Source organism: Zalophus californianus, chromosome 13, assembly GCF_009762305.2.
Source record: "Zalophus californianus isolate mZalCal1 chromosome 13, mZalCal1.pri.v2, whole genome shotgun sequence".
Classification (NCBI taxonomy): domain Eukaryota; kingdom Metazoa; phylum Chordata; class Mammalia; order Carnivora; family Otariidae; genus Zalophus; species Zalophus californianus.
The window spans coordinates 88,279,156-88,306,892 of NC_045607.1; the positions used below are offsets into that span (position 1 = coordinate 88,279,156).

The window sequence follows — 27,737 nt, forward strand, 5'->3', positions numbered from 1 at the left end:
ATTGATTTACATGCCAAGAAGGAATAAGAGAAATCACGTTTCCAACCTCCTTATTATACAGGTGGTAAAATTCAAGTCCAGAGAGGGAAAGCGACTGTCCCCAGGACACAGAGCTAGTTAACAGCAGACTGAGGACAAAAACCCCAGTAGTCAGGCGCCCGACTTATCTCCCTTTCTACTGTATCCTATTACTTACATGGGACTGTCAGTTATAAATGATGCTTAATGGTGCAAATACCTCTGAGGCAGTTAAAAATGTCTTTCGCCTTCAAAATAGAATGAAGATGGCAGATGGTAGGGCTCCTCCTACACAGTGAGCATGGAATTTGGGGCAGGAGCGTTCATGAAGAGATGAACAGTCGGAAGAGAAAAGGACTAAGCATGGAAGACGGGATCAGGAGTGAAGAGGGACACAGAGACCCCCTACCTTACAACTGTGCCTAAAGAGAAGTCCCATTTCCATCCATAAATTGAGTCTGAAAACTCCCCCAGACAGATTTCTCCTTCCCTTTGTCTATAAGCCTAGAGGGTACAAAAGACACCACTCTCCCAGATCAGACAAAATCTATGAATTCTCAGGAGCAAAGAGAAATGAGATTGTTTATCTTCAATAGTTTAAAAAAGAGGTTCAGTTTGAGTTTGCTCAAATCTCGTAAACCTTGGGTTTTAGCAGAACCACGGCTGAACCACAGATTCTAGTGGGACCAGGGCCTGCTTCTTTATCGGCCACACGTAAATCTGCCATGGAACAAATATTCAGGCTGCTCCGGGACAGCAAGCATCTTGTTAAGGTTTGGGGCGGGGGGGATCTAATTTCAACATATCAAACTTGACAGCATAATTTTTAAAAAGATTCCCATCTCAAAGAAAGTTTACAAGCAATGAGCAAGGCTATAAGGCAATGATTATGTTCTGGCATAATAATAATTGCAGAACAATTGTCCAATTAGCAATCATGCACTGAGGGAGTTCCTTTGCATTGTGGCCTTACTGTCTTTGTCTTTGTTCTGAGGGAAAATTCTGCCTTCGGGAGTCCGAAATAATGAAAGGGTTCTTCATTATGTCAATGAGTTTGGATGGAGTCCCCATGGCACACAACGCTGCCTGGTAATGAAACACAAGAATCATCTGTCCCTAGTTAGACCTGCTCATCGCCTCCCCAGCCGGAGACAGCCCTGGCTGAAGTCCCCAAGGAAAGGAGAACTTCTGGAGGGCGACAGGACCGGGGCATTTGGGGTTAGGACGCTCAGTCCTCCTTGGGCCAAACTCTTACCTAAAGGACTCTCAAAAAAAAAAAAAAAAAAAAAAGATTTAAAAAACAGCATATAAAATTCAATAAAACTCTATCTGACAAGTTATTTATGGGACGCCCAGTTCACACAGGTCTTGTCCACCTAGAAACCGGAACTTCAATCCCTCCCAACCCCGTATCTCAGCTAGTCACCCAACCAGGAACAGTTTTCTCCCACTGCCCTTCAAACCTCTGTCGGTTGCCCCCTCAGCAGCTGTGAATACTCTGCTTCCTCCAACACCATTCACCCATGAAGAGTGTGTTGGCCTCAAGAAGGCAGAGTGCCGCTCACCCAAAGGAAGAACTTTCTAGCAAGCAGAAGTGACTTGGGAACGCTTTGTGAGGCAGAGCTCTTGCCCCGGGAAGCACACACGGAGGGGCTGCCGGGACACTGCAGCCAGGGCAGGGGGAAGAGGCTGGGAGGTAAGGTTCCTAAACTCATTGCCAACGCTCTGTGACATCCCCAAAGGCTTTAAAACCCAGTGTGGAGTTCTCAACTTTTAGGTAAACTAAGAATTTTCAATACTCTCATCCAAAGGCTTTTTTTGTGTGTGCTTCTTTCCTCTCTAGGCTCCTACACTATGTGACATGACGCAAGTAAATTAACTTTTCTAGGTCTCAGATTTATCATCACTTACAGGAAGGCAAGGGATTAAGGAACCTCTCAAGTCCCTTCTAGCTCAAACATTTTATGAGTAAACACTGAGTTCACTCTCCCCACCTTCTACCAAATTAAATTTCAGGAATTCCATCTACCCATAAAATGCAACAGAATCTACCAAAAATCACTATATATGAAAAGAAAATTCAATCAGGTGACAAGTCACAATGTAAATAGGGCAAAAGCAACAGATTTCTTATATATTCTCAATTATGAGTTTTAAAATGTAAAGGGAAATTTTTTTAGGGTAAAAATACCTAGGAATAGCATGTTATATGAAGAAAACTACTTTTTTTTCTGAAGACATGAATATAGACATATACATGTTCCGAGGTGAAAAAACTAATATAATATGTTGACTCTTCTAAACTGTTTCATAATCTTAATGCACGGTTTCTCAGCCTCTCGTTACTGACATTTTGTGCCAGATAATTCGTGCATGCATGTGTGCGTGTATGTGTGTTTGTGTTGCGGGGAGGGTACCCTGGACATTGTAGGGTGTTGAGCAGCATCTCCAGCAGCATCTCTACCCACTGGATGCCAGTAGCACTCCCCCCAGTGATGACATCCAAAACTAAAGTCTGTCCAGACATTGCCAAATATCCCTGGTGGACAACATGATTCAGGTCAGGAACCATGACTGACTGCAAGTGCTAATATGTCCTTCCTTATTCATTACCTTGACAATGGAGTCTAAAGTTCTTCTGGAAGAATGAACTCTACTAACCGTCCAAAAGGCTTTGAAGAAGAAAATAAATATATTATAGAGCTATGAAAGTCAAAATTGTGGAACACTGAAGGAAGGCTACAGAACTGAAGAGAAACAGAACAGAAGCAAAAGGTCATAACCTCAGATACATAATAACAATCAGCACATGGTGGCATTACAAATGAGTGGGGGCAAGGAGGCTGGTGGGTAAACCATAGTAGAGCAATTATTTATTGTTTGGGGGGGAAAAAAGCTAAATCTTTATCACACTATGTTCTGATTATGTAGTGCTGCATAACAAACCACCCCCAAATTTACGGTCTTTAAAGCAACAATTTGTTAGGACCTTGTATGATTTGGCCAGGGTTAACTGGGCTCAGCCACATGCTTCTCGCTCAGTCTCATGCACTGAGGCCAGATGTCAGCTGGAGCTGAAGGGGGGACTGCATAGACTCCTCACGTGCTGGCTGTCAAGGAAGAGCACTTGGGCTCCTAACAGCATGGCAGCTGACTTTGAAGAGGCTGCTCTTGGGTCCTTGAGGACCATTCCTGCAACAGGCATAGCATGACTTCTGCCATATATGATTGGCCAAGACAATCTTGGGTTCATTCAAATTCAAAGGGGAAAGAGGAATGGACTGCAGTTTGTGAGAAGACAGCCAGGCAAACTCACCCACACAAGAACACGTGGAAGGGGAGAGAGGGTTTCAGCCATTGGTGGAAAATCTAAGCAGCCGTAATAGAATACAAATAAATTCCAGGAAAATTCAGAGCTGAATATTAAAAATAAAATATAAAACAACTAGAAGAAAATATATGAGTTTTTCTTAATTATTGGGATCCAGAAGGCAAAGACATAACTGCAAAAATAGTTTAGCTCAAAAAGCACCAAAAGCAACATGAAAATGCAAATAAAAGTCTAATAGTTTGCCAATGTTTCATGTAACAAAGGGTTAAGGGTTTACCATATAAAGGTGCCTTACAAATCAATAATAAAGACTAACATTCCTATGGGGGTAAAAGGCAAAGGTCATAAACAGTTCACAAAAGAAGAACCCAGCAGACAAGACATAAAGTGGACCCTCTCAATTCTGCTCCTAGATAGAGTGCAGTATGAAGTGTGATCTAACCCATTTGGGAAGCAACTTGGTAATACAATCAAGAGTATTTAAAATGTTCATTGGACCCAATCATCTACCAACATTGTAAAGATAGTTGTGATAATATAGTTTTAACAAAAAAAAAAAAAAGAAAGCAAAATTGATTAAATAGAGTAGACTTCCAAAACACATTTTAAAAATGTCTGCTGTACTTCAAAGTCATATCTTCGAAGAATCCTGAAGCACATGAGGGAATGTTCACAACAACGTGAAGAAAGAGAACATAACACTTTAGACATTAAGCATCGCTATTATCTATTACAAAACAGTCACACATGTTTATCTCCTAAAATATTAACAATGGACAGCTCTGTGTCTGGGGAATACTGGAAGGTAATTTTATTATATTCTTTGGTTTTTTTATCAGCATTTAAATATTTTCTACATAAACATATTTTTACACTCAGAAAAGAAAAAAATACTGATACTGGTGGGTAAAAAACCGGAAAGGTCACATGTTACAAAGTTACTGCTGAAAGACTAGAAAGCCAAAGCAGAAGAAGCATGACTGTGCATCCTGTGACATCAGGGCTGACTACACCTGGAGCAGCTGACCCGCTACACAGTCCATTTCATCCCCAACCACGTCACTTTCCCAGGCTCGTGACCCGGCCATGGTGTAGATTCTCATGTTTTGTTCAGTGTGACTGCTTGAGAAATTTTTCTCTTTCCCCTTTTAATATTCAGCCCATTTATTTTCCTTGCTAAGCTCAAAATGTTTCTGTTTCTGTCTTTGGAGGTCTTTCAAATGATGACATATTTAGGAAAAATTTGTAGTCACACACAGGAAAACAATGGTCCCTGCTATTCTTTAGCCAAATCCTCCTGAATTTCAGAGGGTCCTGCTCAGCCACAGCCTCCACTGTTCCTGCAACTGCAGGAACCATAAGGATAGTACCTCCCTAGTCCCCTGGGTCTCCAACTTGAGTGTATGGTCAGAATCCGCTGGAGGGCCCATGCAACCACAGAATACTGGCCCCACCCCAGTTTCTAGGTCCACAGGCAGGGGGAAAAGACTGAGAATCTGCTGTTCCAGCAACTTCCCAGGTGATGCAGCTGCTGCTGGTCTGGGGGACCCCTACTTTGAGAAACACGGTTCAAGATCGTACGACCAACTAAGCATCTCCCCACCATGTGCTACAGGTATTCATTTATCCTTATGATTCACACTTACAAAATATTATTTGGTATTTGTTGACACATTGAATCACTCACAACCCAAATAAATCCCAGGACCCCTCACTCCAGTTTCAGATGGAGTAGTCCCTTCAAAGAAACAAACTTAGGCAATGCATATAAACATCACCTTTGCTGCCACAGCTCTCTGTCGTCCCTCTTCACTGACAACTCTTACACCCTTCAGCAGCCCAAAGCCTTCCTTCACTCTTGTACTCTCCCCCACAACAGAACAAACTCTCCCCAGGGTTCCCACAAAAATAAGGTTCTTCTTGGGGAGCCTGGGTGGCTCAGTTGGTTAAGGGTCGGACTCTTGGTTTCAGCTCAGGTCACAATCTCAGGGTTGATTTCCTTATTTTCAAGCAACACTACATCTTCCTTCCAGAGCGAGAGGAGAGAGAAGCACTCATTCACACAGGCAATTAATTATTTTTGTCCCTGTTACACATCCATCCCTCCATCCGTTCGGTGTACATTGACCAGGTGTCTGTTGCATAAGGGGCCCCGTGTTGGGGATTAGAGAATGTGCAAGCAAAGGTGGGCTCATTCAAGAAGGTACAGGGGCAGAAGGATGCTTTGTGGACACATGGAGTAGTGGGCTTGAATGGTGTGATTTCAAACCTGAATTTTATCTCCCTTAAAACCCACTGGCAGATATCAAAAATACCTTCCCCAGAGCTTAATTCCTTTGGTTTCACCCCATTAAAATGTACATGTCCTTCGTAAGGGTAGCTCTTTACATTGCCAAGGGTCACACCTACATGTGAGTGAAATTTTGAGGCCTTACCGCATAAGAAGGGCCCTGGATATCTTAGAGAAAGAATAGAATATTTTTTTTAACGAAGAAAGGGGTACAGGATGGGAGTCTAGAGGGTACCTGAGGCAAACCACATCCCTCCCTGGTTGTGACTTCTCAGAAGGGTGTCCCTGACACAGCTTTCCCCACCCTGGCCTGCATCTCATCTGCAATGGTTCTCCAACTGTGCTGTCTGAACCAAGAGCATCAGCATCACCTGTTAGAAATGCAAGTCCGCGGGCCACACCCCAGACTTACGGGATCAGAAACTCTGGGGGTGGGGCCCACCCACTGGCACCTTCACGGGCCCTCCGGGAAGTGCTGATATGGCCTGGAGTTGGAGAAGTACTGCCCTCACACCATTAGTAAATACTGTTACTATGCATCTTAATGGTTTGTCAGGCTCCTTTGTTAGCATAAGAATGTCATTTTCAGGAATGAAATTATAAACTACTCATTAAGAGCTAAGTTCTGTGATAACGGGGCAGAGAGGAGGCACCTGTGGCTGAGGAGAGAGCCAGTGGCTAAGAGGAAGCTGGTCATTGATAAACGTCAATGCTAAGGAGGGGAAGAATGAAGGGGAGTAAGTCGGAGGGGGAGATGCACCATGAGAGACGATGGACTCTGAAAAACAAACTGAGGGTTCTAGAGGGGAGGGGGGTGGGGGGATGGGTTAGCCTGGTGATGGGTATTAAAGAGGGCACATTCTGCGCGGAGCACTGGGTGTTATGCACAAACAATGAATCATGGAACCCTACATCAAGAACTAATGATGTGATGTATGGTGATTAACATAACAATAATTTTTTTTTTTTTAAAAGTCAATGCTAAGAGCATTGTTCGTCATTCAGGTAGGTCGTCCGCCTCCCCAACTGGTGGGACCTGTAAATGGCCTCCAAAGCAGGAGTGGTTTTGCCTTCTTTTATAAATTCTCCGAGCCCTCACCCGAGCATGTCTTCACATGCAGTTGAAAAGGCCCACAAGAATCCCTGTTGCACAATGAAATGTTCAACTCATATCATTTAGCATCCTTGCTCTCTGTGGAGGGGAAAAAGGAGGGAGGGAGATGCATATTTTTAGAACCAGGGAATGATTTATCATTCAATGAAACAGCATAGACAGAGGCTTAAATCAAGTGTGTGGAAATAATATGTTGTTATTACTAGTCTTAACTCTGCTAAATTATAACCTATAAACCCTGCAACGCTTGACTTAAACATCCCATCCGCATTTGCAGGAAATCTAAATGGTTATTTCCTTCTTTACTGCATGCATTACAGGAGGATTTACTGTTGCCTCCACAAAGTGTATGTGAGGAGAGTGCTACCCAGGACGTCGGTGTAACCAGGCATGATGGGTAAGCACATAGCCCACATCACGTATGTATTCTGGGAGCCTTTATGTGCACTTAATTAGCTCAGCTATTGCTTTCATGGTTCATTTAGAAGCTTCATGCTTCATTAAATATCAATAAATTTTATCCTCAAAAAACCTTTTCAGTAAAAATACGATTGTCTCTTCAAGTGATAATCTTGTTAATGGATGTATATATTGCAAGTATGTCTATCGGCACTGACAAAACTCTGGATTGCCATGGTTGCGGTACCCTGAAGTAAAATGCAAATTTTATTCTATAGTTTAGAACACATGCCTCATCCACACATATTTTCTTACAGTAGGGGGAAAAAATCTTTTTTAACTTTCCCAAAATGATGCGTCTTTTAAGCTTCTATTTTTATTTCGTCAAGAATGCCTACTTCTGTTTCATAAGCTCCTTTTATCCATTACATTAATTCCAAGTTCTCTTTATTGGAAAGACAGCTTTTAGCAACTTTTCACTGCATGAAAGAGAAGTTTTCAGGAAACATGTGTTCTTCACTTCCCTGATACATGCATCCAAAGAGGGCAGGGGTCACAATGAAGGGCTTATCCCTGTCAGGTATTAGAGTCGACGCTCACGGTGAATGATCTGGGCTATTCACCGCAAGCCAGGAGCAACTGGGTCAAGCTGGGGAGGGTGAGGATGATGAAGGAAGAGCTTCATCTACCCAAGCATAAACAGTACCTGCCAACAGGCCTCCCCCTCCTGCCAGGTCCAGCTCGTGAGGAGATTATCCCCCAACCTGCTCAGTCAGGGAAGTTGTCACTCGCTTCCTCCCTTTCCTAGAGCACTTTGTTAACGCACCCACTATAGAATGGATTATTATGTAGTATAGTTGTCCAACCATTCATTCAACAAAAATGTAGTTCTAAGGGTACAATGGTAAACAAGACAAGTGAGATCCGCTTTTTCGTAAAGTGCACATTCTAGCGATGAGGAGATACACAAGAAAACAAATGAATGAACACAGGAACGAGGTGATTTCATACAAGAAGTGCCACAAAAGAAAGCAAGCAGGTAGAGGGGATTGAGAATCATGGGGGCCAGGTGGTGACTTTGGACTGAGTGGCAGGAAGGCCTGTGGAAGACACAGCACATAAAATGAGATGCAAAGGGTGTGAAGAAAGCAGCCACCAGGAGCCTGATCCAGCCTGGTGTGTTAGAGGAAGGAAAAGAAAAGCGGGCTGGCTGGAATGTACTCAGCAAAGGGCAACACGGTACACACGGTACCAGATAAATTTGGGGATGACTTGCCAATCTCCTGACCTGAGACTACAAGCTCCCAGAAGACAGGGCCTGTGTCTTCCCTGAGCCCGTACCTCCAGTCCTTACTCTCCTATCTGACTCATGGTCAACAAGCACTGTGTTGAATGAATGAACTGAGTGAGCCACTCCCCAGGGTCACATGTGAAAAACACTCAGGGTATTTTTCTATTGCTTTGCACATTCTGCCTTCTCTCAACCCTCTCAATACGGACGATCATGTTCTACCCTTTCTATGCAAAGATAACGTACCATGTACTCTTACTCCTGGAGAAGTTCTTTTCATTATTTTTCCATCAGAGATGATAAATTTGTGCCTAGAGGTCCATGTGGTTTCACTGATGGCTCTTGTAACCAAGAGTGAAATACATTCAGGAGGGAAAAACCAGGAGTTAAAAGGGCAGCCCAACGGGGTTTCAAAAAGTAGCTCAGAAGAGTTCAAACTCACATCCTAGGATCAGTTTATTTATATAGTGCTTCGATTCAGCCAATAACAGCCAACCAAGAGGGAACATTAATATTAATGTTATCCCTGTCATCATCATCGTCGTCTCTTTGAACACAAAATAATATAAATGAACTTTCACAGTGGGCTTTATAATGATGGATGAAAAGAAAGAGAAGAAGGAGACAGGCTGCTAGAAATACCTCCATTTTCCATCCTACAAACCATTTTCAGTCCTTCCAAAACTGGTTTATGTTACCTCCTCTGTTTCTTTCTCTGAACAGGCCTGGTCGATGGGAAACAATTTCTGAGTAAGGGATGAATGAACACCTGGTTTCATTTCTTCACAATAACTCCCAGTGGTGACAAGGAACGGACTGTGTTGGCAGTGACAGGCTTCGAGACCACCACAAATCCAGAAAGCCAAGTGTGACCACATTGGATATGTGTGGGAAATGCAAAACTCGCTGGATTTATGCACACCAGTAAAAATTCCAAAGGGGCTTGATGCCAGGAAAATGCCTTATTTTGTCAGAAAGTACATCTCCCACACAGCAGCAGGTCTGGTATAGCTTGAGCCACATGTTAAAAACAAAGCAAAGTGACATGTGATACGGGCCTCACTGCCTGATGACAGAATTCACGAGCTGTCTTCACTCTGAGCTTTTCTGGAACAAACGGAGTCCACAGAGCCTAAGCCTGTTTGACGGCTTTGTCTTATTATCATGTTTTCTGCAAAGTTCTTGCCTTTTAGGTAACTAAGGCTTACTTTTCTTATTACAATTCCAAGATTTATTCCCAAATTACCAATTATTAAATGATAATCTAATTCTAAGGAACTCTGTACTTTCCAATCTATTCTACAGCCAAGTTAGTGTTTCAGACATACTGACCCTTCTTCAACTTCTGGAAGCATGTATGCGACTTCAAAAAACACTCAAATCAACTGGTAAAGCACATAGTGGCACTTCTCCTAATAGTCACTGTGTGGACTACACTTCAGAATCTCCATGGGTAATCATCGGAGTCTAAAATATGCTGGGTTTTTTCTTTATTATGTTAATCACCATACATTGCATCATTAGTTTTTGATGTAGTGTTCCATGATTCATCGTTTGCGTATAACACCCAGTGCTCCATGCAGAACGTGCCCCCTTTAATACCCATCAGCAGGCTAACACATCCCCCCACCCCCTCCGCTCTAGAACCCTCAGTTTGTTTTTCAGAGTCCATAGTCTTTCATGGTTCGTCTCCCTCTCCAATCCCCCCCCGCCGCTTCATTCTTCCCCTCCTGCTATCTTCTTTTTTTTTTTAACATATAATGTATTATTTGCTTCAGAGGTACACATCTGTGATTCAACAGTCTTGCACAATTTCACAGAGTATGCTTGTTTTTTGAAACCATATTGAAACCCATATTTTTAAAAACACTGGCCTATTTAAAAATCTTATTTTTTGGTCATATTTTTTGTTTTGTCACTTCCGTGACATCTGCTCTGACCTGGATCCTAAGAGTAAAAAGAGGTTTACTTACTCTGGGCAGAGGAACCTTGATGGCAATACATGGCTTCCAAACACCCCTTATGGGCTCATTGTGTTTTCTTTCCCCCTTAGTCAGTACCTGTCTGTCTCCCTCTAGTCTGGCCCTGATTGTGACGGTTTGGAACCAGGTGCCTTTCTTGCTGCATCAGTTTCCCAGGGCTGCCACAAGAGAAGTACCACAGACTGGGTGGCTTTAAACAATGGAAATGTATTCTTTCACAGTTCTGACTAGAAGGTGCTGGAAGAGCCGTGCTCTCTTTGAAGGTGCCCGGGGAAGATCTCTCCCTGCCTCTTTCCAGCTTCTGGTGGTTTCCAGCAATCCCTGGCATTCCTTGGCTTGCAGACATATCACTACAATCTCTGCTTCTGTCATCACTTGGTGTCCTCCCTGTGTGTCTTCTGTGTTCAATGCGTCCAAATTAGGCCCTGCCCTAATCCAGTGTGGCCACACCGTTAAACTTGATTACATCTACAAAACCCTATTTCCAAATCAGGTGACATTCTGGGATTCTAGGGAGACATGATTTTTTTTGGGGGGAGGGGGGACACTATTCAATTGCTAAGCCAGCATCCTCTCAATTACTACTTGTCCCACGGAGTATGAAGGACATTGGTATCTGAAGAACATTATAAACAAAATAATTACTCAGGAAGAAAGCAAAGTGATACAATTCAATGAAGAAGTCCACCAGGAAAAATGCCGGCAGCTTCGTGGTTTCAGGAATGAGGCGTTCTCACCCTAAAGTCAATTACCAACAGATCATCACACACAAGCCTACCAAGCATCTCTTCAGGAAAATATCCCTTCTGGCTGAACCAGCCTCTTCTCTGGACCCAGCTCCCTAAGGGGAGCGGGGGGCTTCTTCTACCCACCTCTCACACCAGCTACATGGGGACAAACAGGAGAAATGCCAGTGATGCTCAGACATGACGCTTGCTACTCTGGACACATTATATCATCGCCTCCATCAGAGAAGGGAAGAAACTAAAGTTCACAGACATAAAGCAATCGGCCAAGTCATACAGGAGAGTTAGGATCTGAACACAGACCTGTCTGAGTCCAAAGCGGATGCCTCATTTTTTACATCTGAGTGGGAACATGTGTGCGCATGCACACACACCCCCTTCAGAAACAACCATTCCATTTACCCTATATTTGAATCATGTCATTTTCTTAATCCATAAAATATTGAACCAGAAGACAGCTTAGACATCACCGAGTACCATAATTTCATTTTATAGATGAACACACTGAAGACCAGAAATGATAACTGAATGACTTCTCCAAGATCACGGGAATAAGTAGGGACCACACTGGGAAGAGAGCCTCAGACTCCTGGCCCCCAGTCTAGCCTCTCTGGCAGCAGGCCGTAGTCTATGCGGTAAGGCCATATTTCACAGACTGGTCGGCGTGGTGGTTTGGAGTATGGACACCAGAATGAGACTGCATGGATTCAGATCTTGGCTTTCACTTAGATATGTGGCCAGCCACTTCCTGTCCTAACCTCAATATTCTGAAGTGTAAAATGGAGGTAATGAAGACATGAGTTACATCGTATCCAGTATCTAATGGGACTGTTGAGAGGAGTAAATGGGCTTAGAATAGTGCCGAGTGTTCAGTAAATGCTTAGTACAGGTTAGTTGTAGGGAGCAGCTCTGTTGTGGTTTTATCACTACACAATTCTTATTATTGTGTTACTATGGTCATCACCACCATCTAATAAAAAGCTACAAATGAGCGACTGCAGTGTTTCCATCACCATACATTTCCAGCAGCCACACTGGTTGCAAGTCTTCATTCAAGGACACAATGGTACAGTGATTTCCTGGCCCTTCCTAATAATTAACTTCAATCGTATTTCATAATCTACTGTATGCTGATCCGATTGCCCTGTTTTCCTCTAAACACAAAATGTGGAAGGGGTCTATATCCTGGTTTTAATTTCCCTGACTGTGTGAGTCCACATTTAACTGCCTTCTTCAAACGACGGTGGGTCGTTTAGAGTCCTGACAAGCCAACAGTGTTATTACATCCTGACTCCGACAAATCCTTGCTCTCCTCTCTCTCTGGTCTTATCTCTTTGAGCCTCAGGAAGGCAAACCCTGGGAAAATTATACAAACAGCCCCAAATATTTGAAATCAGCATTGTCTTCACATGCGTATACCTCTCCAAAAGCTTAGAGCGTTTCTCTTTCAGTTTTATTCTTTCATTAGCCCAAGGCTTGCTAATTAATTGGAATTTTCCAGGGCTTTTGTTGCTGTGACAAAGGCAAACAATGCAAAAGCTCATTCTTTCTTGTTAAAGAGGTCTATCCACCCTCCAAAGTGTAGCCTGAAGAGGGAGGGGTGAGAGGGAGGATTAAGTCGACTTTGAAAGGGTTAGACTTTGTGGGTTCCTGCCCCCCTCCCCCACAGCTGCCTTCATCGTCACCAAACCTGATTTATGGGAAGTGACATCTTAACCATGGCTTTCATCCCTCTAAAGGAGAGGCTGCTTGGAGGGCATTATGTTGGATCTAAAATTAGATGGCAAAGAACATCCTATAAGCATGGAACAAACAATATTGGGAAGCAAAAGATACTGTGTTAGTTGAGAGGTTCTATTTGAGAACAAAAATTCATGGATCAGGAAGGAAGGGAGTAAAACCTAAACGAACACTCCCAAGCGAGGCACAGAGCAGACCTAAAGGAAATAAAAAGATGCTTAATCTTGGCAAAAATAGCATTGCTTAAACCAAAGATAGCAGAGCAGCTGGATGCTAGGAGAAGGGGAGTGAAGACAAATTAATTCTAAATTTTGTTCCTCGTTTCCCTTTCAAAGCGTCACGCTACGGCTTGATACACTGGGTTACTGGAACTCGCGGGTTCCCCATAGGCTGTGTTTCATCCACACTGTGAGAAGTTCTATGGACGAAGGGTAAGGGAAGCTGGAGGGGCCCTCCAACATGGTGACAAAGCCATTTCCAACATCACCCCTGCAGAGTTCCTTTTGATAGAAACACCTACTTGAATATCCAAGGCATAGGTGTGTGTGTGTGTGTGTGTGTGTGTGTGTGTGTGTGTGTGTGTGTGTGTGTGTGTATATGTCTCATCCTAGGCTTCTTAAAACCACATTATTTTCCATAGGAGAAAAAGGTTTTCTAATTTACTTGCTCATAGGTAAATGTTTATCAAAAACATTTTGTAACAATGGACCCACATTGTGACATGGAGCTACCCTAGAGTTTTGTGCAGCAGAACCTGGAAGGCCTTCAAAACATCTCCCCCTCCAGGCTAATGCCTGAAAGGCAATCACTCCAGTCACACGAGGGGACCCGTGGTTTGGAATAAGTTGCATGTGAGGTGCCTGTGCAGGCATCCAGGTAGATCTAGAGACGCAGTGGAAGGGAGCGTCCGGAAATAGGGCTAGAACCAGGCTCGGGGGGGATCAGTAAGTATGGAGTTCTCAAAGCAGATGGGATTGCTCAAGGGTCACATATCCAGGGGAGACAGGGTAAGAACAGGGACGGAGCTCTGAGAGTCTTCTGTTCAGGGGTGTAGGCAAAAAGAAATTTGAAGAAGAAGAAGAGAAAGGGGGTTTGGCGTGGGGTGGGGTGAACAGGAGGGAGCAGGTTGGGAGGGGAATATGCCACAGTATTTAAAGGCACAGACTCTCGAATGAGACCACTTGGCTTCAAATTGTGGAAGCACTGCTTACAGGACTTGGAACCCCAAAGCACAGAATTTCTCTCCACTGGAAAACAGTGAAAACAGTACATCACATAGTTGTTGTGATGCGAAAGTCCTCGACACAGTGTCTTGCTCATCTGACGTATTAAAAAACTGATAACCATGATTAATATTTATTAAGAAGCAACAGGAATAGATACATAAGGTGATGGGTGATAAGAGCATCTCAGATCCTTCCTTGGAACTGCTCAGAATACACTGAAGGGTGGAAAGGAAAGTCTCAGCACAGGAGACATGGCGGGGGGAAGGGGGACTCCATAAGGCAAAGAGAGGCCACAGGCTGAGGAAGATGGGGGCCACCAGCTGATCCTTTGCAGAAAGGAGGTGCGTGGTGTTTGGTGGCTGAGAGGTGACGTGGACACAGACCAGTAGCGACAGAGTGAAAGAACGCCACACCGGAGACAGAGTTCCAGTTCTGGGCTGACCACTCACCTGCTGCTCATCCTAGGGAAGGTTCCTTCCCCTTCCAGAGCTTCCGTTTTACACATGCAAAAGGGCTCCTCAGGCCCCTCCCAGTCCTCACCATGGTTCCCTGAGGCTCAACAGCTACCCTCAGAGCAGTGACCCTGGTGAAGACACCAGGGGTCTTAACAAGAACCAGAACCAAGAGTCACCTGCAGTTCAGCTACAGGGGATGGTAAGGTGTGGAGACGGCCCTCCTCCTCATTTCCCCGTTTGCCCCAAAACCAGAGCTGAGAGGAAGGAAAAGGAGAAAATCAACTGAATCGAAGTTGAAACCAAACCAACAGAGCTCTGAGGATGCGGAGGACAAGGTGGACATAAGAAAGGCACTGCACACCTCACATGGACCCAAATGCACAATTGGAAGTGAGCTCAATTACCACCAGGCCCCACGGGATAAAGAGCAGGCCTACCTAGGCCACAAGCCTCCTTCTACAAGGGACAGAAATGACTGCCAAGGTGCAGAGACTTGCAGAGGTGCGAACGGTCAGGGACACGAGGCTGGGCTAGGAGCTCCTGTTTGCTGACTCAGTTCAGCACCGATTCCATAGAAGTATGCCACTAACTGGTCAAAATCCAAATTATGACATGGTCTTTTAAGAGATTTTGTGGGGGATGTAATAGGAATGACTGACTACAGTTGCTAAATTCTTGGGAAAGCTTGGATTTCCCCATTTTCAAGGAAAGCTGAGAAGACAACCAGGAAAAGAAAACATATGAGCTCTCTACTATGTGCCAGAAATCCTGCCATGTGATGTCACATGTTCCCACATAAGCCTCACCACTCTGTGGGTCTTAGAGGTTCTGAGCTCCCCAAGGAGAAGGGCATCACACACATCCATGAATCCTCAGTGCTCGATGGAGTGCTGGTACACAGTAGGTGCCCAATGTACACTTGCAGAATGAGTGTAAGATTTTCCTGGTGCACAAAGTGAGGATCAGAGAGATTAAGAAGTGTATCCAAGAGGGTCACATCGCTCGTAAATGTGGCAGCACGAGCATTTGGATTTGGGATTATCCAGCCCCCCTGGTGTATTCATGTGCCTCTTACTGCATGACCTGACCTTGAAATGCTTCTCTCCAACCCCAACAAAAACACTTCTTTTCTAACAGACAGACTGGCAGATATATATCCCCACACTTGTGGCTACTGCATGCTCTTCTTTAAATCCTAGGTTGCTTTCAAAGTGTTTCTTTCGAGATACCACCCTTGGTCTAGCTGCTCCTCTCCACTGACCGAGCGTGGTCAGGATCTCCAAGGGCACTGATGAGAACACACGATCTCAACGGCCCGCAGCGAGGAAGTGCAGAACCATGGGAGGAGCTCACTGGGCTCCTGAGAGCTGTTCCTATCGGGTAGAAATATCATAACTGGCCTGGTCAGAGGCATTCTTTCCTTCCCTTCTTGATAACAAGGGTTCCAACTTACAGCAAGCAAGTCAGACCAACTGTTGTCTTTCTCTTCTCTCCTGCTCTGTCTCCTCTCTTGCTTGCCAAAGCTTCAGACTAGCTCTCTGTTGTAAATGACTCTCTAAAGTATATCCAAAAATGAAGGGCTTTTTTCCCCCAATTTTATATATATATGTCAGGTCTTTCAGATACTTTTTATTTGAAGCTGTTCATTGGACTCTATTTTTCCATCCAAGGAAGCCCAAAGAAATGAATAATGAATGATCCAAAACAGACTCTATTTGAACAGTTCTGTATATTATATGCAAAGAAATGTTCCCACAACAAAGTCACTAAATGAATGTCACTACGCCTGAATAGAGGAGTAAAATTAAATTGTGATAAAAGCAAGTTGTTTAAAGGATCTTTAGTTCATGTCTACCAAATTACCATGAACATTATGTGCTAAACAAAGGCTCTGATACTCCCACTATTAAGTAATAGAAACATTTTGAGAAATAAGCCAACATTTTTACTTTAAAAAAGATTTATGTATCACTTTCTGGTTTTATGGGTATTGTGATTGTCCTCCAAACCTTTGAATAGTGTCAAATTCTTTTCCAGCTGAATATTCTGCTCTACTATGTTCTCTTCAATGCTGGAGGCCATGTTGGGATGTCTTGTGGTAAATTAAACAAGGAACTCCATGGAAATCGACCTAAGTCTTTGTCCCAGGCTAGGCCTAATCACTGAAACAGTGCTATGTTTAATACAGATTCTCTAACTGGTAAGTAAGCAGAAGATCTGGTTAATGAAAATCACAGTAGCCAGGTAGGAAAATATTTAATTTATAAGTGATGAGCTATTTAAACTAAATCTCGGATATTTTTCCCCCGGACTCAAAGATCATCATCACCATCTTTGATGAGGAAGATGGAGAGAGCAGACTGTCCGACCTCCACAGTCCAGGCATCTCTAACCCTTAGTTAATTCTTGGCCAAGGTTCTGCTGCTGTCGACATTGTCTACTGGCAGTTCTCTGGACTTTAATCTCATAAATGAGGTTTCTACTGCTTGGCCTACACAAGGAAAGCATGAAGAATGACATCAAACACTCTACTTTGCATTCACTGATCTTCAAAAAAAAAAAAAACAGCATTACATGCCCCAGGTTCTGGAAGTAACTAAAACAGCTTTGAAAGTCCTGAGTTTACCAAAGCTTTGGAGATAACTCCATGATGTTGTCAGAAGTAAGGTCTAAAGATGTTGCTTAGTGTAGAGAGGCAAAAAGTACCAAAGAGAATGAGCTGAAAGGTTTGGCTGCTAGTCTCACAGCTCCCACTTACATGTGATCCAGGATCTTCCTTTGCTCCAATGGACCCTGGGACATTTGGTGAAATCACTAAGGTCTATATATTAGATAACAGTATGTATCAGTATTAATTTTCTGATTTTGATACTGTTCTGTGGTTACATAGAGAACTTTCTTGTTTTTAGGAACTATACACTAAAGATTAAGTGCCATGTCTGCAACTTACTCTAAATGGTTCAGAAAAAAAGAGAGAGAGGGATTAGAGAAAAGTTAACGTCTGGAAAATCCAAGTAAAGAGTACAAAGGAGTTCTTTATACTGTTCTTGAAATCTTTGTTCTGTTGGAAATTATATCAAAATAAAACTTAAAATAGGGGCACCTGGGTGGCTCAGTCGGTTAAGTGTCTAACTCCTGATCTCAGCTCAGATCATAGGTCGTGAGACTGAGCCCCACGTTGGGCTCCACACTGGACGTGAGCCTGCTTAAGAGTCTCTTCCTCTCCCTCTCCCTCTGCCCCTATCCCCACCCCTCTCATGTGCATTTGCTCTCTCTCTCGATCTCTAAAAAAATAAATAAAAATAAAATTTGGGGTGCCTGGGTGTCTCAGTCAGTTAAGCATCTGATTTTGGCTCAAGTCATGATCTCAGGATCCTGGGATTGAGCCCAGTGTCAGGCTCCCTGCTCAATAGGGAGTCTGCTTTTCCCTCTCCCTCTGCCCCTCCCCCTGCTTGTGCACGCTCTCCCTCTCAAATAAATAAATAAAATCTTAAAAAATAAAATAAAAAATAAAACTTAATATAAGTGCTGGCTATATAATAGGCAATCAGTAAATATTCACAAAATGCCACTTTAACTACTTTTTGGATCCAACTTAGGCATGGGAGCTGGTGTTAGAGTACCTGACTGGCCTGACAGGAAGCCTACAGCCCACTCTGCCATGAACAGTGAATCAAAGTCTCTGAGATAGTTATCCAGGAGCATGCACCGATCTCGTTCTCCTAGCACACGCCCAATACAACATCCCAAGCAATTAACATGTACTCTGTTGTGATTGTCCTCCAAACCTTTGAATGTGAAACACATAAATGTGCTATGTATTAAACATAGCACATCCCAAGCAATCCCAACAGCATTGGGTAGAGTTAACACATTGCTCTCAACCCAGAGTAGGCAAGTCTCATTCAGGACTAGAATGTATAATGGAAGTCCTTTCCCCACTCTGCAGTCTTTAGAAAGGTACCCACGTTCTGTCCAACATGCCTATGTTCAGGGTGTGTGTTTTAGAAGCAGCTACCTAAATTCACAGGAGCAGGAGCATTCCAAAGGCTTCCGCTATAAATACTAAGTAAAAAACTTCCATGAACTTCTAACTGGGATCACACACAGAGGCAGGGAACACAATGAGATAGAAAAATGAATTGGTTAACAACTATTTATTTAAGAAATCAAGAACCTAGGGGCGCCTGGGGGCTCATCGGTTAAGTGGCTGCCTTCGGCCCAGGTCATGATCCCAGGGTCCTGGGATCAAGTCCCACATCAGGCTCCTTGCTCAGCAGGGAGCCTGCTTCTCCCTGTCTCTCCCTCTGCTTGTGCTCTCTCTGTCAAATGAATAAAAATCATTAAAAAAAAAAAAAAAGAAATCAAGTACCTAGAACTGTGCTCATGATACTTAGCACATACAGACCACACAAAGGGAGTCATATGAGAGGGATCGAGTTTCTATCTAAGGATGAGATTTATCAGCCCCCATGGGCATGGTGAATGCACTTTTACTAGAATCACCTGTAAGTCACATTTAGACTAGCAGGTACTCAGTCCTCAAATGCTATGATTTTCCATCATGGAAGGGATATTTATTAAATTCAGTTCTGCAGGGATGGACATGACAATATACATATAAGTACAATATTCACCCATACAGTAGGGCGATAAAAGTTTTTTGTGGTTTTTTTTTTATTTTATTCACTAAAAGAGAGTCTGGGGCATAACTTAAGCCTTCAAAAATGAAATGTGTTATACCCAAGCACGTAATAATGATCCCATAGAAGCTGCTTAGAGAAAGACTAGATTACAATTTAACCTTTCCCATCCTGTTCTTTACCCTAAAAGAAATGATAAACTCTCTCTTTAGGCTTCCATTTTTAGTGAGAAAGGAAGGAAGGAAGGAAGGTAGGAAGGCAGGCAGGCAGGAAGGAAGGAAGGCAGGCAGGCAAATAGATGGAATAAACCTCATTCACTTAATTTGAAAATCAGATGCAGACTTCAAAACTTGGGATAAGGAAAGATTCTTGCTGGTTGAACTCTTTAAAGAATTCATCTTTAGCTGAGAGGAGAACTGCTTACATCATCCAGTGTGACCTTTAATGGACTGATAAGTTATCACATGATACAGAGTTTTATGACAAAAGCAGTCGTATGGAAGGAATCTGCCTAAGATGGTTTAAACTCCTTGTCTTTTAATGTAGATTAAGCTTAAAATTGGGTCTCCAGTGTCTGGACTTTGCAGGTTTTTGATGGGTGGAAAGAGAACTATAGTACCACACACACAACAAACGCCCCAGTGCCCACTGGCTAAAGAGGGCTGGCTCCCAAGGAATAAAAATTTAAAAGTCATTTAAAAAGAAACTACAACCAAAGGTTGAGAAATCCATGTATTTTGCTTGTATTTGAGATAATAATGACCAGAAGAGTTTTTGTGAATGTTGTTAATTCCAACAATTAATAGGTTTGCTGGACATCTCTTTTTTGTAAAACATCTCCTTTATACCAGGTACCTTGTATTTAAGGGTTTGTGAAAAGTGAAGTTTAGCTCTGCTTCCAAATGCTAGGATCTGAGGGAAAAAAAAAAAAAAAAAACACGCGTCCCCCAAATGAATCACATTCAGGCTTGGAATAAATCCACATAATTTTCTTATTTACTTAAAAAGTCTTGTATTTGCATCTGTCTTTCTTACTATATTGATGAGCTTTCTTCTCTGGAGTATGGCTCAGCTCCAACCCTCAGTATCTACAGACTCTTTGCTCTTCCATCCCTAAGAGTAAGCTGGGTGCTGACAGGAGTGTAGGATCTTCTAGTCCACTGAGGTCATCAGGTGCCCATATCAAAAAACCGACACAAGCAGTTTCTTCCACTGAAAATTCAGAGCGGATTCTATGCATCTAAGATTATCCCAAATCCTGTCGTACAGTATTTCTAAAGCATTTTCTAAAACATCAATGATAGACAGCACTCTCTGGACCTGAGTTTCGGTAGTGTACTTGATAGAAAAGCTTTTGTAATAAATGATAAATGAAGGAGTGAATGAGTGAATGAAGAGTGAATGAGGAAGTGTCGTCTGAGATGAATTATGGCACAAAGGGCACTGTGTGTGCTCTGCACAGGCATGGGTGAGGGACGTCTCTAACAAGGCAAACTCTACAAAAGTCTCTGGGCAACATGCTCAGACTATGCAATACTTACCGCCACTCACTGTCAGAAAGACTGCGAGCTCTCTGCAAGCAGGGCTGTCTGAGTCAGGGGTCTTACTCCCAAATGCCCACCCAGGCCAGGCAGAGGAGAGGAGCACGAATCCATCTGGAGCACAGGGGCCGGTTGCCTTCATGTAGAAGAGAGGGAGGGCTGGATATGGCTGGTTGCTCTTTCAGCTTCCCGCGAGAAGCCGAAGGTCTGAATTTTGATATGCAACCCTCTCACTTCTAAATGTTACCTCTGTTATTTTTTTCTTAACACCACGTGGAATTAACAAAACATAGCTGCTACAGGCCACATTCTGCCATGGACTCTCCCTTCTTCACCTCCAACCTAAACCTGTCTACATATCATCAAGAACTCACTGCCTAGTTTTTACCTTATCTTCAAGTCTGGCAAAGGATGGGAGGTGGGAGCGGCAAACCAGTGTCACTGAAGAAATCACCCACAACAGAATCGGAAAACCAAGTATCGCTTTCATGTGGTGAAATTCCAGGAAGGGCTCATGGAATACAAAATCCTGAATGCCCTCAGCAATTCTGCTCACACCTCACTCAGCGCTGTTGCCTCCTATTTGACCACCTGTATTCTCACCCCCCACCAATGTGCCCCTAACTGTTCTTGTTTATTAATCACGCCAGATAGGTCTTCTTTTCTTTTCGTAAATAGCTTCAAATTCTTTTTGAAAAGAGGTGGTAAAATTCAAAATAAATAAAGTCTTTCATATGCTCATGATATTCTAATTACAGGCAAGTATATCACTATATTTAGGAGCTATATAGTTTTAACACAAGGATTGATTCCTGAAGGGTGAGATTTTCAATAAATGTTACTGAAAAATTCTATACCCAAAATTCATCATTGGAAATACTGGAAGATCCTTATTTCAAATGAATTATGTGCTTAAGCCTTTAGCAAGAGACAGAAATCTTAGTCTGAGCACCCAGTTAAAACACAGACACACAGACACACACACACATTTTCATATAGAAAAATAACCTAAACACGCCTGTAAATTAAAAAAAAAACTTAAATTTCCACATCTCTATCTCAGTTATAACCCTCATATTTTGATATATTTGGACCTCTGCAGGAAATTTTACTTAAGTAGGTAAGACCATGAAAAACTTTTGGAGCAAGGACATCTCTAGAAGAAAAATCAATTAAATAATAGTTGGTCCCTGTAAAATAAAGGTAGATACAAACATGCAAACTATAAAGGAATAACATGTGAATTTCTTCATATTACAATAAGAAGCATTTGAGTTCTTGTTATCAGGAAATGAAACAGCCCTCCCATCTTGCATCTACTTAGAAAACACAACCCATGGAACCTCAGCTCAAATATATTGCTTGGACATCCTAAGGAAAATACACAAATAGAAAATTTTCAATTCACTGATTTAAATTTTTAAAAAATGAGTTCCAGAAATTCTGATGATAAAATGGCATGCCAAAAAATATATATAAATTCTTTCAACTTAGAATATTTAATTCCTAAAAGACATAGGGTCTAAGTACACATTCTGTTCTTTTTTTTTTTTTTTTTTTTAAAGATTTTATTTATTCATGAGAGACAGAGAGAGAGAGAGAAGCAGAGGGAGAAGCAGGCTCCCAAGGAGCAGGGAGCCTGATGCGGGACTCGATCCCAGGACCCTGGGATCATGACCTGAGCCGAAGGCAGACGCTTAACCATCTGAGCCACCCAGGCGCCCCCACATTCTGTTCTGAAACAATACCTCAGTGAGGATCAAGAGAAGAAAAAGGGAACTGGATTATGCAAAAAGAGATTAGTACTCATATCATAAATTATCTGACATTTTTATAAATCTGCCACTAGTTTCCTTTTAATGCATATGCTAAACAAGCAGATGCTAAGTCTGTAAACTGTGAATTAAGCTCCCTTTAAATTAATTGTTCCTTTGCAATTAATGCCATTTAAATCCTGTGTTGTGATTCCTTCATCGTAGATGCATGTGCCAATCTCTTGTCCAGGTTCCCAGGCTAGGTTCCAGGAGGCAGTAAACACTGATTCCATTTTTGATTATTTAATGAATCATTTGCATCCTATTTACACATTGGCATCTGACCTGACTTTGTATTAGGTTCTTCCAACATGAGCCCGCAGGTCTGCAAGGATCTCTACCTGACCATCTTCCCAGCAAATATGGCCAGTGATGTTTGGAGAAGTGAGATAACTCAGGCCAAAGGCACAAAAGAATGAGAGCCAGAGAACACCCACCAAAAGTGATGGCCGTCCCTAAGCACCCGGGGCTTCTGAGACCAGCATCTCTTCCTTCTTTTAAAAAGTCAATAGTCCAAACAGGAGGCTTCCTCAGAAGTTATTTCAAGGCCTTTCTAGATGGTCTCCCTATGTCCAAATCCTCTCCTGCTAACTGGACCTCAGAATTCCTCCATCAGGACCCAAATTCTTAGCTACAAGCCTTCTAATTAAAGGCAAATGCACCGAAGAAAGGGAACATCAAAACCTGTTAATGGTGTTACTCTTTCCAACACGGAGGATGAGCATTTGATAGCAGTCTTCTAGAAGGGCAAAGAGGGAGACAGATTTAGGGCACTGGGCAGTGGAGTGAGGAGACGCAGAAGAAATGGTTCCTCAGCAGCTCTGAAACTTACTTCGTGCTGGGCGCCTTCTCCAAGTCACAAATAACATAATAACGAGTTGGACCTCCAGCTACTGAAGACAAATGACTGTGATTTTTATATATCCCCCGAGACACACATATAAACATACACAAAGTGCTTAACCATAGCAGTCCACAGCCCCTGAAAAACAGCAATCACCGTTTGTTGTTCTCCTGAATCGCCAGAAGGATCTACTCATCTAGGACTACCCTTCTGACTCAGGATTATATCTACCCAAGTCTCCACTGTACATGGTCAAAGCCCAAGTACCTTCCCCCCTAAACAACTCCCACAATAAAGGGAGGAGGCCCAGAGGAAGCGAAGCAATGTAACAAACACAGATTGAAGGTGTCTTTCACATCCACCTCATGCATTATGTTATCCACGTTACCTGTCTTCTCTTGCTTTAATAACACCATAAAGGAGGTATCATCATTCTCATTTGGCAGATGAAAAAAACTGATGCTCAGAGTTTCCAAACTTGGTCAGTTGCACAGATAGGAAATGAGGTAGCCAGGGCTGAAACCCAGGGCTTCTCCTTTTTGTGAGCTAGAAGAAAGTGTCCTTACGTTGATGTATCATCCTCTTTGAGGCCCAACACTGCCATTATGCCCTCCCTAACATAAAGCCAGAGTTCCTTGATGCTAACTTGGAAGACTCAGGGAGCAATTGTTGCCAGTAGACAACTAGGAGTGTGCTGAACCCCAAATGATGTGTAGAAATCTCTCTGTTCACAGAAGCAAAACAGGGCAGTGGAAGGCAGACTCTGGCCCTTTCATCATGCCTGGGTTATATCAGAAAATAACCCAGGACCTGGATTTGGGTGGCACCTTCAGTGGTCAAAAAGAGAAAAAATTCATTCTCCCTTTTAAGAAAGTAACATATACACAATGTGGAAAACTGGGGAAATATTTTAAAAGTCAAAGAAGAAATTAACAATTACTCATAATCTCACTGCCCAGAGACAATCATAGCATTTTAGGTTATTCTCTCTAGATTTCTCTATACCTATTCATATTTTTTAAAGATTTATTTGAGAGAGAGAGACTGAGCAAGTGTGGGGCAGAGGGGCAGAGGGAGAGGGAGAGAGAGTCTCAAGCAGACTCCGCACTGAGTGTGGAGCCTGATGCGGGGCTCCATCCCATTACCCTGAGATCATGACCTGAGCCAAAACCAAGAGTCGGACGCTCAACTGACTGAGCCACCTAGGTGTCCCATGTATCCATTCATATTTTGAAAGCATTCCAGCCTACACCTTATATGAAGTTCTATTCACTTAATGTATATTAAAATGGTTTTAACACTTCTCAAAAAACTATTTGTATACTTAATTTTAATATTTCACCATACAGACATTACCAGTTTGCTTAACTTTTCCTTTACTGTTGTGCATTTAAGGTAGAGATGATTTTTCACTAAAACAAATACTGCAAAAAAAACATTTCTATTCGCATTTGTTTTCCTGTATTTCAAATTGTTTTCTTAGCATCAATTTCTGGAAGAAGGATCGTTAGGCTATATGAAGGAATGAGAGGCAATACATTTAATCCTCGACAGCATGAACACCCCCTAGTCAGCAAGCACACACGAACTGGTCAGAAAAGATGTGGCTTGTAAACATCTGCTAGGCTATACCAGAGTTTACCAGTTGATAGGGTGAATGTATCTTAAATATTTTGCAAGCTTTCTACATAAATATGGCCCCCAAAGCACACGATGAGAACTCCAAACTCAACGTATTCTGCTTATCCACTGAGTGTTATCTTCTTTGCCAATTTGATAGGCTTATGCAAAAAAATAAAAAATAAATCACCAGTGTTTTCATTTCTATTCCCAAATTCATTGAAGTCAAGCATTCTCTAAAAAGCCTTACTTCTAGTTTATTCTTTGTATTTGAGTCTATTTCTATTTTTCTTTCATTTGTTCATTTGTTTTTTAGATTCCACATATAAGTGAAATCATATGGTATTTTGTCTTTCCCTGTCTGGCTTAACCTCACTTAGCATAATACTCCCATCCATACTGCTACAAATGGCAAGATCTCATTCTTTCTTAGGGCTGTGTAGCATCCCATTGTGTATATATATGCTGAATCTTCTTTAGCCATTCAACTGTGGATGAACAATTGGGTTGTTTCCATATCTTGGCTACTGTAAATAATGCTGCAATAAACACAGGGGTGCAAGTATCTTTATAAATTAGTGGTTCTTTTTTTCAGGTGGTTGCCCGAGGGGAGGGCTGAGGGGACAGGCAAAATAGGTGAAGGAGATGAAGAGGTACAAACTTCCAGTTATCAAGTAAGTTATGGAGAGAAAAAGTACAGCACGGGGCACAGAGTCGACAAAATTATTATAATCTTGTATGGGGCCAGATGGTAACCACGCTTCTCATGGTGAGCATTTCATAACATATACTGTACATAAATTGTCGAATCACTATGTTGTACACCTAAAGCTAATATATGTCAACTGCACTTCAATTAAAAAAAATTTTAAAGGCTTCTTTCTTCATTATGAATGTTCTCTTCACGATTCTATTTACCTGTTGGTTGGCAGCTTATGCCTCGGTTTCTATTTCATAAGTTGTAACAATAAAATAAGACAGGAGAGCCAGGGGATTGGGAGCCACATTCCAGACTTAGTCCCTGCCATTAACTAGTTGGAACACTTGGGGCTAATCACTTCACATAAACCAAAAGCTCTCCATTTTTGGTTGACATGGTTGAGAGAAATTTCACACACAGCTAAACGTAGAAAACAGTTCAAAGCAAAGGTGGTGGGGCCAAAGCAAGGGAGATTTCCTTCTTAATGCACTCAATCCCCTGCCCCCATAGCTTCCAGGACACCCTGGAGAACCCTAGTGTCCTGAAGAATAAAATAAAACATCACTGAGCATGCTGGTTAAGATCTCATTCAGCTTCTATGAAACCAACCTTTCCCAGGGTGCAAAAGGAAAATACCACCAGGACTTGGTGAGTTCAGGAAACCAGCAATCCCAGAGACAAAGTAAGAAGCCTTCACATGGAAAGTATTCTTGGTCAGTCTGAAGGTTTCTCTCTCTCTCTCTCTAAGTACAGTTGGTACGGGGTGGGGGGGGGGGGGGAAGCAATACTGAATAAGCTATGTGACAGAAAGACAGGAGTTTTCCAAATGCTGAATGTTTCCAGCAGATGTACCAGCCATTCTTCAGAATTCACAAACTCCCATCGCAGCTTGGGTCCTGGATGAGACAAATCAATGTGAAATATTTCCTCCTCCATTCTTCCTGCTGAAGCGGAGAGTCAAAGCACATTGATTATCACCACCTTCAAGGAAATATAGTGATTTATGGAGCGAAGCCAGCAATCACTATGTTCTTTCTCAAAAGCCCCACATTTCAGTAAATCTTTTCATGGGACTGTTCTTATTCTTAAAGATATGCTCTTATGTCCAAGTGAGCTAGAAGGACTCTGGTCAGTTGCATAATGAAAGAGGAGTAGGTGGCCTACACATTCATGAAAGGGGATATGAGGGGTGGCTGAGAAAGACACCCAGCTCCTAAAATTCTTGGCTCATAACTGATTTTGCCATGGTGCCGAGATAACTACTCACTCCAAGTCACTTTTCTAAAAGATATCTTACAAAGTAAAAAAAAAAAAAAAAAAAAAGGTAGCATAGGAGATAATGTGAACCAGTATCACTTATTAACAACATCTAGGTTGAGTAGAGATCAGAATCCTAAGGCAAAGAGATGGGATAAAGAAAAGTTGGGGACCAGACGGGAGATACATAGAAAAATCTGGAGCTGGGAGCATCCACAGTACCTATACTGCTGAAAACAAACACATAACTGTCGAGTGCTGTTGAATTTTACCTGTTTCAGGGTTTTGCCTAGAGCTTGTCCTACATATACCTTAGGTATTCCAAACCTGTAAGTGTAAATAATGCATGTCAAAGGTATCACAATTTAACTACGATTAAAAACAGGAAAATATAATCCCAAATTTTCTAAAGAAATTCAGAAGGTCTGATACGTCATTTTCTAGTGTATAGAATTCTTCTTGACATATATTGATTTATCAGAAGTCTTCCACTAAAGAAAGACATTTCTTAGTTATATAACCCCCCCTCTATTATCCACTAATAATATTTCTTTAAAAATCCCACTAAGAAAAGAAACAAACTTCTTTCAGGCTATCTAGCATAATCACTAGTTATTTAAATAAACTTAAGAATCTGAAGATGAGGTCCTACTATTTGGGTTTTTATTTTATAGTTTCTACCAACTTAAAAATAGACAATTAAAAATAATATGAATTATTTAGGGC

General features: G+C 42.3%; 1 protein-coding gene and 1 long non-coding RNA gene across 7 annotated transcripts in view; both read right to left on the reverse strand.

The window, feature by feature from the left end:
• Positions 1–27,737, reverse strand: part of GLIS3 (GLIS family zinc finger 3) — a 454,886-nt gene that overhangs the window by 324,642 nt on the left and 102,507 nt on the right. The gene's annotated exons all lie outside the window — the stretch shown is intronic.
• LOC113934807 lies at positions 12,862–15,094 on the reverse strand. Its single transcript, XR_003523799.1, has 3 exons — positions 15,030–15,094; positions 14,587–14,720; positions 12,862–12,941 (listed from the first exon to the last, which is right to left on the reverse strand). It is a non-coding gene; the product is annotated as an uncharacterized LOC113934807 (long non-coding RNA).